We start from the raw sequence: 15,145 nt of genomic DNA, 5'->3' as shown, positions 1-15,145 counted from the left end.
AAGGATATGTCTAACGCCTCTAGGTCACAACATACCAAAAGATTTCCTGCACAAATTCAATGTAAAAGCAATAACTTTAACAAAAAATAAAGTCAAACTTTTGCGCGTAGACACCCCCATAACCATACCTTTTCTTAAAGAGCATTCCAAGCCGCAATGATTTAAACAATAAAAAACATAGGTCATCCAATATGTAAGAAAGAACTCAATGCGAATCAGCGGTCACTGTTTTATGGCCATCTTTTTACCGGCATCTCTCCAGTTGATGATGGTTTCCCGCCAACTGTCAAAGTCTTATGTAGTCTCCAACCTAAAAGCAAAACAGGGAATTTCTAGTATACAACAATGTTTTCCCTACCACATGAACACAGAAATATTCAAAAATAAAGTCATGGCAAGTGCCCGTACAGAGAATTGTGTCTTCAAATAAATGAAGATTTTGTTTTTAGAGGGTATAGCATTGAACACCAAAAGTATTTAGTGTATTGTAACCTATAAGAGAAATTTATTTTTACTGAAATGTGTTTTTCTTTCATATTATTATCATCCCATCCATATTGCACCAATATATTAAGTTTGGCTGGATTAGCTGTCCATTTGGCCATTCTGTATCATATTTTCACACGCGGGTGTTTTCAGTCCGAAGAAGGCCATATTAGGCCTGTTAAAGCTTAACTGCCCCTTTAAGATTTAAAGCTGTTGTGTTCAATATCTGCAATAAAATACCAAAACAAACCAAAAAGACATGCAAGTGGGGCTAATGTGTGGTGGGGAAAGAATGAATTTGTTAGATATTTTCACTCTAAGCAATTTTGATAATGTCTTTTTTGTGTGTTTTTTTTTTAATCACCCCAAAAATGCCAATTTCAAAGCAAAAACAATCCAACTTCATCCAAGACAATAAACTAATTAGTCAAAATGAGAGATCAAAGATACTTTGAAGTGTAGAAATCAATAAGCTTCCAATAACTTGTTATTTCACACCAATAAAAGTGTAAAATCTTGAAAGCGCCTTGTCGATCGGTGCCCATTTATTTACCAGCCGCCAATGAAATATTCTAGCATATAATGTCATGGGTGCCTTTTAACTGCAGCAGATGGTCAAAATGCATTGCCAGCTCTCATTTAGAGGTTCAAGACAATACAAATTTTCATATTTTGGACACAAAATATGTACTTTAGGCTATTTTTATGGTGGCAATCTGGTCCAAATGGGAGTTTGTAACCAAGCGAAAGAATACAATGCTCATTTGTTGGGGGCGGGGGGGGGGGTTTAAGCTGGAAGGAAAAGTTAAATTGAACAAAAAACACATATGTAGGCAAGCATTATAAGCTTAGCAATGATGTTCCATGTAGTAACAGGGGTAGAAAGGCAGTTCAGATCAAGGCAGTGTCCTGAAAGGGGTTTCTAGTACTTCTTTTGGGGACACAGCTTCCTGCAGAATTCTCAACACAACAAATATCAATGATTCATGTCACCTTTCTATGCAAAGACAAAAGAATAAGGACAATACTGTCATTAAATCACTGAATGAGAGAAGCATGTACCAAATAAAAAACAAAACAAGTTGCTGAAAGTGCCAAATTTTGTCAAAAAAATCCCTCTAAGGTAAATGATGAAGGGGACACTTGCTATAACAATCCTATGTTTAAGTAAGGCGCGACACCATTTTAAGCCGGAACCATGAATATAAGCATATTGTGAGAAAACAATACCAAAAACAAGCTAATTGTAGGGTAACAAGTAGCAAATCAACTCAGCTGTACTGCATACATGCTCAGGTACAAGGATAACCCCGTTAAGTGCCAACTTCAGCTGCCAACAAAGCACGAGCTTTACATGTCAGGACGCGGAACTATCAATACAAACTGCGAGGAGAATTACATGACGGCAAGGGTGTGAGTGACCACAATCCTGATTATGACAGTCTTTCACACCTAAAGCATCATACATATGCTTATTTGCTTGTGTACATGATAACAAAATGATATTATTACCTGTTTTGCCATCAACAACCCTTATCCAGTGGCCCTTGACTTAGTCGCAGACATTCCTCTTCCTGAAAAAGTCAAAATACCCAATAGAAAAAGATAAAAAAATGAAACAAAAACATGCATTTATGTATTTTAAGTGTACTTTTATGAATAATATGAAGTGATAAAATCTTGCTCAATTCATGATTGTACTAAATATGAAGGCTGGCTCAGTTAAGCATCTGCTGCACTGTCCATACTGTAAAAATGCCTGCCATTCCATGTCGGTGAAATGGGGCTCTGTTTGAATGTTCATGCTTTTCGCAAAAGTTTTAGTTGCGTTACTCGATCACGGAGTCCCTGGCGTTGAATTCTAACTTCATGTAACACATTAACGCGACACGGTCAACCAATATGCGGTTGAATTTAAGTCGGAAAGCAATTTAGCCCTTATTCCACTATATAAGGGTGGGGGGTCAACTTGAAAAACAACTATTCCAGGTCAAATAATCTGAATTCATGCATTTAATGCACTTATTTTCTTCCCTTTTGCTAAGAAATGACCAAAAATCTGCTTTACCAGTCATATTTTGCACTTGCAGATGATATTTCATTTTTATCATAAGTTAGTTTAGGTCACAACATACCAAAAGATTTCCTGCACAAATTCAATGTAAAAGCAATAACTTTAACAAAAAATAAAGTCAAACTTTTGCGCGTAGACACCCCCATAACCATACCTTTTCTTAAAGAGCATTCCAAGCCGCAATGATTTAAACAATAAAAAACATAGGTCATCCAATATGTAAGAAAGAACTCAATGCGAATCAGCGGTCACTGTTTTATGGCCATCTTTTTACCGGCATCTCTCCAGTTGATGATGGTTTCCCGCCAACTGTCAAAGTCTTATGTAGTCTCCAACCTAAAAGCAAAACAGGGAATTTCTAGTATACAACAATGTTTTCCCTACCACATGAACACAGAAATATTCAAAAATAAAGTCATGGCAAGTGCCCGTACAGAGAATTGTGTCTTCAAATAAATGAAGATTTTGTTTTTAGAGGGTATAGCATTGAACACCAAAAGTATTTAGTGTATTGTAACCTCTAGGCGGAAGATATTACACCGAAAATATAGTTCGGGTTACACACCATTAAATTTGCACTGAATCAACCGATAATATAGATATATAAGGACCAATATATTTAAGGAGTAATATAATAGAATATTTATTAATGTTATTGTTTAAAATTAGATATTTTGCATGCAAAATATTCAAATTTTAATAAAATGCTAAAAAAGCCTATTAGTTGTTTATTGAAGGGAAAACATCAACATTATTCAAACTTAAACGCATCAGTTTTTCTTAAATTATATTCATTGCAACATTGCTGATGTTCGGCTGCAGGCGACAAACTTTGAGATTTAATCAATATGTCTATGTTCTATACCATCAACAATCGTACAACACTGTACAGTGGTACAGAGAAAACTTTTCGATGTAATATAAGAAATAGTAAACTTCACGTTGGTCCCAATGGCATTATAGTGACCAGCCAGGCAGTCACAAACTGTATATTTCATGAAATGGAATGAGTGGGGCTTGAATGAATTTGAAAAACGATTCTTTCTGTACATTTGATGATGGCAACCATACAGTACTTCTAGCAGATATTGTTTATACTTTATCCTAGGCATTTTAATTCCAGATGTTGTTATAATCCCGGCCAGGCAATTAGCTTTTCAAAGCCTTAAACAATCCAGTGCCATTAAAATTAGGGACAGTGTAACAATGTTCAGTTTTGTAATATTAATATATTATAAGGCATAACTTTGCCCTTGGAAATGAACTCAATTCAGAATGGCCTCTCAAAATAAGACATACTGTATTGGAAATGTTAAAACTGAGCTGTGGTGTTGTTAAAATTTATATTATTTATCTTTTAAGAAACTTTAAGATACATATCACAGGCATGCCCATGGTTTTGGGTCGGTACTCTTTAGATGGGAAACAAAAACACTAAATATGGTCGACAGTGCAGGCAACAATTGTAAAAAGATATTTTCCATCCATGACTGCCATTACTGACATGAAGTTATTTAACTGTAATATGTCTGGAAACAGTGTCAGTCACACTTTCCTAAATATTGATTTATTCATGCATATGTATATATATGCCATACAAGTACAGTCAATTTACAACATTTAACAATTGGAAAACAATTATCACAGGATTTGGATCACAATGCATTGATATATCACATTTTGAATATCACAGTCAAAGTTAATCATTTAAATTCAGTTATAAGTAAATAGTCAGTGTATTTGGCAGAGATCTGAAATAACAAGTAGTTACAAGATGTTTAAATCAAGACATTATATATATACCACAGGATGTCCCATGAAAGGTTTGCAACTTATTTCCAATGGGGCCCTATAGATGGGTGGAAAATGTACAAAAATGGTGGCATTAATATGCATAAAAATATCATTAATTTAAACTTGAGACTATAGTCTTGAGATCAAATAGTAATTAGCATATATTATTAGAGAGCATTAGTTACACAATGTATACTACTACTTTGTGACAATTTGTCATTACATTTAAATGTACATACAAATACTTTATTGATGACTTATTTGAACAACAGTAATATATATATATATATTATAACAAACCAATATATATATATATATTATATATATAATATAACAAACCAATCACATAAAACAATAATTTAAACAATAAGACTACTAGTAACAAATAAAATCAGCATCTTTTTCAATTTCAATCATATTGTCTGTGAGAGAAGTTTTCACTCTGTTTTCAAATTCATATTTATTCTTTTATAAGAATTTTTACATCAGCAGGTAAACAGTTCCAGTCTTTGATCGTTTATAATTAAAAGTAGTGCTGGTAAAACCATTCACTTGAGGACATTGAGGTAAATAAAAGTTATCTTTACCATGTCTACTGTTATCACTATGTATATCAGACACTAAACTAAAATTATTATACAAAAAAGGTCATGTAAGAAGGACATTTCTTGTTAACAATTTTATAAACATGAATGAGTGTTATTTGCTTAACTCTGTTTTGAACATTTAAGCAACCAATATTACTAAAATCTTTAACTTTCAAAGATGTTCTAGAGTCATATCCATGAATAAATTTAACAACTTTATTCTGTACAACTTGTAATCTATTTTTTAACTGTTTACTAATACCATTGTACTATGAAGAGCTAGCATAGTCAAAATGGCATTGAAGCAATGAGTTACATAACAATTTTCTTAATTCCATATTTGAACAGTGGTTTTGTCTATAAAAGAACAGGGGTGTAGCTGCTTTTAGGCACAGCAGGCCCGGGCCTACATTTTTTTTTTGAAACATGAAAAAATTAAAATTGCTTCAACTTCAAAAATGCATTAAAATGTTGACCCTGAATCTGCATTTCATATTGACATGATCCTCAGGCAATGGATTCTGGTCTTGTTCAAAGGACATATTTTCCAATTATCAACTCTACTTCTTTCTATATAGACATGCAGACAGTATTATTGGAAAGAATTCCCATGGTTTGACTTGTGAATAAGCGAGTGTTACAATTTTAAATGTTTCTCTGTTCCATATTGTTTTAAAATTTAGTTCTCTGGTATAAAGATAATACAGTAAAATTTAGTTCTCTGACATTGAGATAAAAAAGTAAAATATCAAAGAAATACAGGCCAAAGTCTTATATTTTCTTACCTTATTATTTGTCTAGATATGCTTTAAATCTCACCACAGGCGTTATTGGATTTAAAAAATTTCTGGGGGAGGACCCCCGCACACACACCCCGTTTTTATGTAACATATTCGGGCCTACAGCTCAAAAAATGCTAGCTACGCCCCTGAAGAATCTTATTCTTGAGTTCACCTTTTTTATTTATATTATTAACAATAGATGTAGCAGAAAGATCAGTGTCGAATATTGAACCAAGGTGTTCAACAGATGATTGAGAAACAATAGTGTGATCATTACATTTTACATTAAAATTATGAAGTTTAGATTTCCTTTTGGAACCAAACACTATACATTCAGTTTTTCCAAGGTGTAAAGACAGTTTGTTATCCACTAACCATTTAATACAATTTGCAAGTTCTTTACAAAAAACACTACTGATGATACTAGGATCTTTGTGAAAATAAAGGATGACACTTTCATCGGCATATAGAATAAGTTTACATAAATACAATAATCAAAAATCACTAATATCCTATATCAGTGTTAAGGCATTATGAAATGGAAATGGTGTGACAAGTAACAAGAACCCTACACATTTACATCACAAAACATATGATATCTACAATTACTGGATAATATATATATGTTGAAAGTTAATATAAAGAGGGCAATACAAAAGAATGTACAAAAGTAGTAATAAAGATAAAACAACCAGTTTACAATGTTAAGATTTATGCAGTTGTTGGCAATAAGAGAACAATTACCATTCTTAATTTTGAATTTTGCAAGTGTAAATACATGTATGTAAATCAGAACACAAGAATTTGTTTCCCGGTCACTTTGAACTATATAAGTGCCCAATGTTTACCCTCAGTGAATTTGTAAAACCAACTTATATGTGCTGTCTGTCCGAAAACTTAAACATTTCCTATTTAACTTTTGCAATATTGAAGATAGCAACTTGATATTTGGCATACATGTGTATCTCATGGAGCTGCACATTTTGAGTACTGAAAGGTCAAGGTCATCCTTAAAGGTCAAATATACGGCTTCAAAGCGGCTCACTAGGGGGCATTATGTTTCTGACAAACACATCTCTTGTTTTTACATGAAAAACCACAGACATTGTTGGAATTTGCCACATATTAGGCATTGTGCATACATTTTTAAACTCAATTTTCCACACAATGAAGCAACTTTTTAACAAGGGACAAAATTGTCACAAAACCAGGTTTTCATTGTGAAAAAAAATCTGATAAAGGGAGACAACTCAAACTGAACTTTTGAAATGAACAAAGAAAATTAACCCCCTTTGTAAGTTTGTTTTAAAATAAATCTATTTTTAGTCGTGGCGACCTTGACATTGGAGCTATGCACATGAATTTTTTTTTTTGACCTTTGACCATGAAGGATGACCTTGACCTTTCACCACTAAAAATGTGCAGCTTCATAAGATACACATGCATGGCAAATATCAAGTTGCTATCTTCAATATTGAAAAAGTTATGAGCAACGTAAAAGTTTTCGGACGGACACACGGACGGACGGACGGACGGTCAAAATTTGTGTGCGTATGGAAAGGCGTTGTCCATATACACATGCATACCAAATATGAAGGTTATATCTCAAGGGACATAGAAGTTAAGAGCATTTTTCGAAACCTAAACGCAGATTTTGAAACCTAAACGCAGACCCCTACTTCAAGGTCAAGGTCACAGGGGTCAAAATTGTTGTGCGTATGGAAAGGCCTTGTCCATATACACATGCATACCAAATATGAAGGTTTTATCTCAAGGGACATTTATGGCCATTTTTGACCTTTGAACTCAAAGTGTGACCTTGACCTTGGAGATATCGACGTAATTATTTCGCGCGACACACCGTCCAATGATGGTGAACAAATGTGCCAAATGATTTTAAAATCTGACAATGAACGACATAGTTATGGCTCGGACAAGCTCATTTATGGCCATTTTTGACCTTTGAACTCAAAGTGTGACCTTGACCTTGGAGATATCGACGTAATTATTTCGCGCGACACACCGTCCAATGATGGTGAACAAATGTGCCAAATGATTTTAAAATCTGACAATGAACGACATAGTTATGGCCCGGACAAGCTTGTTCCGCCCGCCCGCCCGCCAGCCAGCCCGCCCGCATTCGCCAATCTAATAACCAGTTTTTTCCTTCGGAAAACCTGGTTAAAAAGGCACCAAAAAATGTTCCTCCATCCCCTTTGCACGCTAAACAAAGAATCAGTTTTTAGCTCCACTGGCCAAATTTGTTCAAATTATGCCCCTGGGTCATATTTGACCCTGCCCCGTGGGTCACAAAATTGAAAATTGCATATTTAAGGCCTATTTTGTGAAAACTTTCAAAATCTTCTCGTCCATAACCATTGGGCCTAGGGCTATAAATTTATTATGTAGAGACATCTAATAGTCCTCTACCAAATTTGTTCAAATTATGCCCCTGGGGTCAAATTTGACACTGCCCGGGGTCACAAAATTGAGTATATGCGTATATAGGGTCTATTTTGTGAAAACTTTACAAATCTCATCCATAACCATTGGGCCTAGGGCTACCAAATTTGGTATGTAGTGGCATCTTATAGTCCTATACCAAGTTTGTTCAAATTATGCCCCTGGGGTAAAGTTTGACCCTACCCCGAGGGTCACAACATTGAACATATGCTTATATAAGGCCTATTTTGTAAAAACTTAAAAAAAATTTTGCCCATATCCATTGGGCCTAGGGCTACCAAATTTGGTATGTAGTGGCATATAAAGTCCTCTACCAAGTTTGTTATGCCCCTGGGGTCAAGTTTGACCCTGTCCCGGGGGTCACAAAAGTGAATATATGCTTATAAAGTGCTTATTTTGTGAAAACTTTAAAAATCTTTTGTCCATAACCATTGGGCCTAGGGCTACCAAATTCGGTATGTAGTGACATCTTATAGTCATCTACCAAGTTTGTTCAAATTATGCCCCTGGGGTCAAGTTTGATCCTGCCCTGAGGGTCACAAAATTGAACATATGCTTATATAAGGCCTAATTTGTGAAAACTTTAAAAACTTCTTGTCCATAACTGTATGGCATAGGGCTACCAAATTTAGTATGAAGTAACATGCAATAGTTCTCTTCTTAGTTTGTTCAAATAATGCCCCTGGGTCAAATTTGAAACTGCCCCGGGGGTCACAAAATTGAATATATGCTTATAAAGTGCTTATTTTGTGAAAACTTAAAATATATTCTTGTCCATAGCCATTGGACCTAGGGCTACCAAATTTGGTATGTAATGACATCTTATAGTCCTCTACCAAGTTTGTTCAAATTATGCCCCTTGAGTCAAGTTTGACCCTGCGCCGAGGGTCACAACATTGAACATATGCTTATATAAGGCTTATTTTGTGAAAACTTTAAAAACTTCTTGTCTATAACTGTATGGCATAGGGCTACCAAATTTGGTATGTAGTGACATGTAATAGTTCTCTTCTTAGTTTGTTCAAATAATGCCCCTTGGGTCAAATTTGAAACTGCCCCGGGGGTCACAAAATTGAATATATGCTTATAAAGGGCTATTTTTTGTGAAAACTTTAAAACCTTCTTGTCCATAACCATTGGGCCTAGGGCTACCAAATTTGGTATGTAGTGACATCTTATAGTTCTCTACCAAATTTGTTCAAATTTTATCCCTGGGGTCAAATTTGACCCTGCCCCGGGGGTCACAAAATTGAACATATGCTTATATAAGGCCTATTTTGTGAAAACTTAAAAGAAAATTCTTGTCCATAACCATTAGGCCTAGGGCTACACAATTTGGTATGTAGTGACATTGTATAGTCCTATACTTAGTATGTTCAAATTATGCCCCAGGGGTCAAATTTGACCCTGCCCTGGGGGCCACAAAATCGATTATATGCTAATATAAGGCCTATTTTGTGAAAACTTTAAATATCTTCTTGTCCTTAACCATAAGGCATAGGGCTACCAAATTTGGTATGTAGTAACGTCTAATAGTTTTCTACCAAGTTTGTTCAAATTATGCCCCTTGGGTCAAATTTGACCCTGCCCGGGGGGTCACAAAACTGAACATACGCTTATATGGGGCCTATTTTGTGAAAACTTTAAAAATATTTTTGTTCATAACCATTGGGCCAAGGGCTCCCAAATTTGGTATGTAGTGGCATCTAATAAACCTCTACAAATTTGTTCAAATAATGCCTCTGGGGTCAAATTTGACCCTGCCCCGGGGGTCACAAAATTGAATAAACGCTTATAAAGCGCCTATTTTGTGAAATCTTTAAAAAAAATCTTGTCGAAAACCATTCAGACTACAGTTACCAAATTTGGTTTGCATTAACATCTTATAGTCCTCTACCAAGTTTGTTCAAATTATGACCGGCGGTCACAAAATTGAACATTATATACGCTTATATCTTGCTTATTTTGTGAAAACTGTTAACATATTCTTATCCTTAACTCTAGGACCTAGGGCTACCACATTTTGTATGTAGTGAGGTATAGTAGTCCTCTACAAAGTTTTCTCAAATTATGCCCCTGGGGTTAAATTTGACCCAGCCCAGGGAGTCACAAAAGTGTACATGTGCTTAAATAGGGCCTATATTTAAGTATTTGCACATGCCAAGAGTATTTGTTTCAGCCTTTTTTCTGCAGTGGAGCGATACAGGGCCATCGTGGCCCTCTTGTTTATAAGAATATGTCAAAATCGGCAAAAGTCAGGGACAATACTGTCTAAATGCCCTTTTAACAACTCTGGTGACATGCTGCTGTAGTATATTTTCTCTGTAAATTTACAGCGAAACACAAAATGTGATCATCATAAATGTAAAGCTTACGTGTATATAAATATGATACGAGGTCTTACCCGGTATTTATACAAATTAACCTGGATATTTATGAAAAACACCATCTCCGTGTAAAGTGTAAAGAGAGAAGGCATTTGTTCACCAGTAACATTATGTTCAGTACTGGTAAATTGCAAGCAACGAACATGAAAAATTCAGTTCCCAATTCATCGAGTTTTTAAAAAGTTCAACTTTGCTTAAGTAATAATGCATAAATGTTGATTCTAAAGAAAAAGAGTAATCATTTATGCCTAAACTGTTCTGCTGTCCAGAAGCAAGGACGTCATATACAAGCTTTACAACATTTATAGTTTTAATTACTTAACAATCTTAAATGAATGTCCATTCTAAGTTTTCTGTCGTATTCATCCCTCAAATCATACATGTTTCTTGCATAATTGAATGTTTATGTCCATGGATCACAATGTATATAGAAATAAACATTATTTTGAATTTTCTTTCACAGTTATATATTTAATATTAGGTTATTTTTGGGATACACTAAAGCAAATATTAACATTTGTCTCAAAATGAATCATCCTCTGAAGCCCCTGATGGGATTCAAACCCACACCTCTTTCCTCTGGAGAGGAAAGTATTCTATCTTAAAATACAAGGGCATGTAAGAGGAAAACTAGCAATTTCAAAGGGAAATTTTCACCGATTAGACTTGATTGAAGTTTGTTATTAAATACTTTAAATTGATAAGTAATAATTTGAGCAAAATACCTCAATAAAAAATAGAAATTTAAAAAGAAAGAAAGGAAGTCTTCCTTAACAGGGCTCGACCCACTGACCCTTGGAGTAAAAGCTTAAACCAATGGGCCATCGGTGCTCCCATTATAGTCAGTGGTTTATTTCAGGGTTGGCATATTGACCGGTCAATTGAGTATTGACCGGGCCGGTGGTCAATACCCGGTTAAAACCGGTCAATAATACTGGTCGATTGAAAATTGTAGCATTTAAACATTACAAAGGAGCCATTTTATATTAAATCAATAATTATTCTGTAATTGATAAACTTTTTTCTGAGTTATTTATTGTAAAAAAAAATCTTTAAAGCTGTAAAAAGTTTTACTTCTTTATTATTTATGGAAACAGCCTCAATTACATAAGGACTAAGGCAATATCTTTATCTCAGTGTATCACATCTGTTACTAAAGTATTATTACTATTGTAGGTACCATAGCATTTCACTTATCTATTGGTATATCTATTTGATAAGCAGATGGACAAACAGAACTCTTGTGTATTCTAGGGTTATAAATCTGGCCTCTTAGTTGGTAATAAAATGCATGCAGTGTTATGTCTCTGATATTGACAATTAAGCAAATCTGCCCTTAGGCTATTTCATATCACTCACACAAAAGAAGATTACATTGTACTTGCTATTTATTTAATAGTTACTTCTAACTTGTTTCCTTTCTGTATTATGAGGGTTTTTTCCCTTTCATATGAAAAAGTTCAATTGGTATTCAAATGAATAAACAATCAAAGTTCTTGATTTTGCCAACAAATAATGTTTTCCAAGTGGGGGTCTACTTTTCTTTTCAATTATTTTTTTCTTTTAATAATTATTTCTTATTATGTTTTTTATTCTTATATCAATAAAAATTGAAGTTTTTTTCACTATTTTGTTTAAAAAGTATTTAAAGAAATCAATGCAAGATTACACTACAAGTAAGGATTGTGTCAAAAAGGTGCCATTTAAGGCCCTATTATCAGTTGCGGGTGCCCCAACCAGTATAGGTGAGAAGACTGTTAGAAGACTGTGGGGACAGTGGGGTATGAGGAACAACGCATACACAGTAATTGACAGGTTATTCAACTTATTGTTGAATCAAGAACAGAATTATCTGAGCATCATAATTCATTAGAATTGAAAAAAGGTTCAATCAACCAGAAAAATCCAATTGACCAACTTTGACTTATTTGCAAAATTTTGAGAGGTTGGTCTACAAATTGCATGAACGGGTATAAAATAGTGGGTATTAATAGCTTAAGACATTATTGGCAACATGTCTGTGTAATCACAGGAGTTTGAAATTCTATCAATATAGCTAATCTTATGGCTAATTAACAAAAATGTTTAGCAATTAGATTAGCTATATTGATAGAATTTCAAACTCCTGTGGTTTAATTTATATTATCAATATTGTTTAATTAGGCATGGAATATAAATTAAAATTGGGTGTAAAGTTCAATCGACCAGTATTGACAGGGTTCGACATTAACTTTTTTTACAGCCAGACCATCGGACCAGCTCCTCTTAAAATGTACTAGCCCGAATCTGATGTCTACTAGACCATAAATGACATAGCAAATAAACAGAATTGTGTCATGTAACTGTTTAATCAGGTTTTATCAGAAAATAATTAGTGAACACAAGAAAGTTATTTTGATGCACAGATTAAAAAATTAAATAAAACTACTAAGTATTTAACAACATAAATTGTTTGTTGTAATTTCACTGTTTATCACCAGTTAAACAAATGATGTCTGTACAGCAGGTGACATTTATTAAACGTTATCAAATTCTGGCCTCCTTGACCCGGTAACGTTGTATTCCAAATGAATTAATCAGCCAAAGAGTATTCTTAAAAGTAGTGCGGTGTTAACTCCGCCCACGAAGGGAGATAACTTAGTGTGTTGTAAAAAATGGCGGTATTAAAATTTCCCTCTTTTATTGACGCCGACAATTACATCAGAGAGGAAGAAATCAAAACGTGCGAACGTTTTGTTTTTTTGGCAAGACGTGGGTCACCGAAGTCTACAGGTATTTTAACAGTGCGATTCCAGTGTTTTTTTTATGGTATTCGAAGATTTGTGCCTGTTAAATGCTGCACCTTGCTTATTGTTTACACCCCTCCACTCCAGCATTTTGAAGTTACTGTTCTGTTGACCTGCACTTCCGCAGATGCATAGTGTGTTATATGGTGCCCTTATTTTGGCAAGACGTGGGTCACCACAGTCTACAGGTGTTTTAATATTTCGAATCGAATTTTTGTGCCTGTTTAAAACCCCACCTAGCTTATTGTTTACACTTTCTCTATGGTTTTCAAGATGCTGTTGACTCGTTTCAAAAGTGAGTTCACACTGATAAAGCCAAAAGGGGTACATGTACATGCAAATAAGCGTTGTCCGAATCGTTAACCTTGGCCACTGGCTATAGATTTAAAACATTACATCGACATGACCAACAAATGTAAAGCTCTAGAACACATTAATCATGCTTAAGACTTGGGCTAAGTTTATATGAAATTCACTCGCACAGAACATTGTCATGCATATCGATTCACTATACTGACTATGTGAACATTTTTTAATTAAGCTGTACGTTTACCAAAAAACATACTGAGGTATTGTCTGTCAATTTGCCTTTACTAAAAATTTGCAAGCAGACTTGAAAATCTCATTTATCTTGAAATCATTATTTACATGTTTCTTGCATAATTTTTTAACACAATCGCTCCTTAACACCATGACTAGGTTCGCCCTACATCAAAAATAATTCAGGACTTTCTATCACTTCAATCTTTTCCCACTTACTACAAAATTATGCTACTTTTGCAAATTACATACCACATATGTTATATTTTTGGCACATTTGCATCAAATATTTATATGAAGATGTCAGTGCCATTGATCGTTAAGAACAGAGACGCAAAAGACATAATGGGTTTAAAGAGCATGTGTTGTTTCTGCTATTGCGCCACCATTAGCAGAATGAAGAAAGGACTCCAGTAAATAATTAGTTGTAAAACTGCTGTTATGATCTAAAATAAGTTTTTGTATTTAATTTTTAATGATATAAGTAAAATTAAAATATATATTGTGCAATTGAAATTAAATAAATAAATCAGTATTATGTGGCCCAATGTCTTGTGGCAAGAAGTCTCCATATTTCCCCTGTGAAGTAAAGAAAAACACGGAAAACAAAGAGTGAAAACTTCAAGAGAAAGCCAAAAATTAACCATTAATTGCTATTTTTGGAAATGAAAAGAAGTGTGCATTAAATCTATTTATCACATTAAATTTTGACACCCAACATGTTTAGGAAATATGAAACAGTGTGACTTGTTAATATAATATTGTGATTCTAATAAGGTCCATGGAAAAAGTTATGCAGAAATCTACAAACTAACACTGGCTTTTTAAAAGTTAAAAGGTGTGAATGGAAATTTACTTACAATATTTATTTGAATTAAGCTTATTGTGGAAATATTAAAATTTGAAACAATCGTGTGAAAGCATTGAATTGGTTTAAAAGGCAATAATATTGAAATTTATTGGATAATACACCAAGTGGAAGGAAAGGAGATGGACATTTGTTGGATTGTTTGACGTCAACAATTTCTGGTGTTTGTAAGATATTCATTGTACATGTACATGTAAAATTGTACAATGTCAATGGGTACTTATCAATGCCATCAGCAAGCACACAAAAAGATCTTAAACAGGTAACAATACATACATTAATTTTATTTTGAATATTTAATGTTTATAATTTTATTTATATATATTTGTAATTTAAGAATAACAATTTCAGTCATTTAATATATATATAAATTTAAAA

At 34.0% G+C, this 15,145-nt stretch overlaps 1 long non-coding RNA gene across 1 annotated transcript; it reads right to left on the bottom strand.

Moving 5' to 3' along the window:
* Nucleotides 1–215: 215 nt before the first annotated feature.
* Nucleotides 216–2,898, bottom strand: LOC127833530 (uncharacterized). Its single transcript, XR_008027458.1, has 3 exons — nt 2,835–2,898; nt 1,999–2,060; nt 216–310 (listed from the first exon to the last, which is right to left on the bottom strand). It is a non-coding gene; the product is annotated as an uncharacterized LOC127833530 (long non-coding RNA).
* Between the last annotated feature and the right edge of the window lie 12,247 nt (nt 2,899–15,145).

Source organism: Dreissena polymorpha, chromosome 6, assembly GCF_020536995.1.
Source record: "Dreissena polymorpha isolate Duluth1 chromosome 6, UMN_Dpol_1.0, whole genome shotgun sequence".
Classification (NCBI taxonomy): Eukaryota; Metazoa; Mollusca; class Bivalvia; order Myida; family Dreissenidae; genus Dreissena; species Dreissena polymorpha.
Note: the sequence above shows the minus strand (reverse complement) of the source record. Positions and strands in the feature narration are given on the sequence as shown.